The 2819-nt window shown below is 37.9% G+C and overlaps 1 non-coding gene across 1 annotated transcript; it reads left to right on the top strand.

The window, feature by feature from the left end:
- The first annotated feature begins 98 nt into the window (after nucleotides 1-98).
- On the top strand, nucleotides 99-172 carry trnat-ugu. Its single transcript has one exon. It is a non-coding gene; the product is annotated as a tRNA-Thr (tRNA).
- The last annotated feature ends 2647 nt before the right edge of the window (nucleotides 173-2819 follow it).

Raw genomic sequence — 2819 nt, 5'->3', positions numbered from 1 at the left:
GAAAGTAAGTGGGTTTTCTCCGGGAACTCCGGTTTCATCCCACCCCCAAAGAAAACTGTTTCTACCCAATAAAAACAGACCCATCATCATCATCACCAGGCACTGTAGCTTAGACGGTCAAAGCATCAGTTTTGTAAACTGAAGATTCTGGGTTCAAATCCCAGCGGTGCCTGATTCAGATTCAGTTTATTGTCGTTCGCACCACGTGCTGTACATGTGGTTAGGTCTGGACGATATGGCCAAAACTTTTATCACGATATATTTCTTAATTTCGGTCAATAACGATATAATTCGATATCGATATAAACAATATAAAAGCCTCAGAAAAACTACAAACTATACAAATAAATTAATGTTCACCTTTTATTTGTATTTAGCCTTCAAAAAATTGAAATCACTGTCAAATAAACAATAAAATTCTCAACTTTGTCAATATTAATAGTTTTAACTTTAACCAACAACTTTAAAATTGACAGCATTGAAATTCGTTGTTAATGAAATAAAATGTTGGGGTGTCGTTATTGATGAGAAGCTGACGTGGAAATCTCATGTAAAATACTTAATACAAATAATCAATTGCATTACTGTATAAAGTAAACGAGTTTTTGAATGACAAAGTTTTGTATATATTGTATAATGTAATGTTTGTTCCATATTTAATCTATTGTAATGAAGTTTAGGGAAAAGCATACAAAACAATTACAAACCCTATTTTTATTTTTACAAAAAAGAGCTATAAGAATTATTAGTAGTATGACGTGCTATGGTCACCCAACAAATATATTATTTCAGCAGTTGAAATTATTAAAATGTTATGATTTGGTTGAATATAGTATTTTACAAGTCATGTATAAAGCTCAAAAATATTAGCCCCAAATATTCAATTAAAATTTGTAAAAATAACCTTAAGGGAATGTAAATGTTTGTAAAACCTCCATTTAGAACTAGTGTGAAGGAGCTGTGTTGTAATTCAGGGAACAGGATTATGGAATTGCTTTGATATCACCATAAACATTTATAAAACAATGTATATGTTTAAAAAGATGATAGTTAAAGTTGTTGGGAAGGTTTAGTACCAGGTGAAGGATACCTGAAGTTTTTTTGTTTTCAGTTTGGAGATTGTTCAAGTCAAGGTTGTTTGTTTCTAGTTATTTTGTATTTTTTAAATTAGGGGCAGATAATTTTTTTCTTCTTTCTACAACCTTTTCATTCAATGTTTTTTTGTTCTTTCTGATGAATTTGTTTTATTTTAAATGAATGAATAAATTATAAAAACAAAAAAAAGCATACAGCGCTGGGGGTGTTTCAGGGAAACCTTGGCTCAAATGTTATTGTGCTTCATCATGTGACTCATCATCTTCTGTCAGGTGGAACAAGTTAGATGTTCCAACCGCTAGTTGGAACGACTCTCTGTCACATTTTGCAGCACACTGACTGAAACCTGCAGTTTATCAGGTCTTAGAAAGATGAACCACTTCCAAACCAGCAAATTAGTCTTTTCTCTCTTATCAGTGATGTCATCTTTGTTCTCTTCGCTTGTGAAACCTTGTTCAGTCACATTCTGACGATCATGGGAACTCATTTTGAAGCAAACACTTAACGCGTGTTGGAGATTAGCCTAGCTTAGCCTGCTACCACTAGCGCCTTCTGGACTTGAGCTCTACGTAACATCTACGTCACCACGCACTTACGTAGTTGTGTCGCACCTTTTTCTGTCCGGGTTGAAACTGAAGTGGCCGCTTCAACCTGAACACAAAAATAAATGTGTCAGTGAAACGCTGTAATCCTGTCGAAATATCAAAAATGTGCTTAAAACTCGTATCATCGTTATTGAATAAAAGTATATCGCGAGATATATCGATATCGAATTATTGTCCAGCTCTACACTATAGTAGTGATGGGTCCGCTTCCAGACCAGCTCTGTTTCTTCTTCTTTTCTTTTCCTCACTCATGGGGCAGGCACAATGGACTATTCAGCCAATCATGGCTGTTGTTCTGAGGCAAACGCATACACGTCACCATAGATATAAACACTAGATACAGCATTGACCGCTATCGCCCATTGGCGCTGACGAGCTGTAGGGCCGCCATCTTGGAACGGTCGACCGCTCCACTCAGTGTAACTTGTTTGACAGGAGACTGTGGTTTAATCAGTCATAGATGAATACTAAACTCATTCTCACGATTTTCTCCCTCTGTAAATCTTAGATGTACAGCCATTAAAGCTGAACACATGGTTCAGTGTATTTAAATATTCTTGGTGGGGTTAACATTAACACTAATAATAATAATGTCATCACTGTATGTTTCCATACAATGGCGAAATTAGTCTCTGCATTTAACCCATCCACCACCAGGTGGTGCAGTGGGCAGCTATTGGGGGCGCCTGGGGGGCATTTTGGGGATGAGGTGTGCTGCCCAGAGACACCACGCGATATGTAGTGACTGGGGATCGAACCTGGGACTTTCGGGTCCCAAGCCGGCTGCCCTGCCTCTACACCAAGGGTGTCAAACTCCAGGCCTCGAGGGCCTGAGTCCCGCAACTTTTAGATGTTGCACTGGTCCAAAACACCTGAATCATGTGACTGAATTAGCTTCTCAGTGCAGTCAAGTTCTCCAAAGTCCTGCTAATGACCTCCTTACTTGATTCAGCTGTGTGGCGTCTAAAACACACATCTAAAAGTTGCAGGACTCCGGCCCTCGAGGCCTGGAGTTTGACACCTATGCTCTACACCATCTCGGCCCCCATAATAAAAGAATCTTATGACAATTTTAGCAAAACTCACAGTCACTGATACATTTTTATTAATATATATATA

The sequence above is a fragment of the Nematolebias whitei genome, unplaced genomic scaffold, assembly GCF_014905685.2.
Source record: "Nematolebias whitei isolate Nwh7 unplaced genomic scaffold, NemWhi1 Nwh_scaf_1334, whole genome shotgun sequence".
NCBI lineage: Eukaryota > Metazoa > Chordata > Actinopteri > Cyprinodontiformes > Rivulidae > Nematolebias > Nematolebias whitei.
Note: the sequence above shows the minus strand (reverse complement) of the source record. Positions and strands in the feature narration are given on the sequence as shown.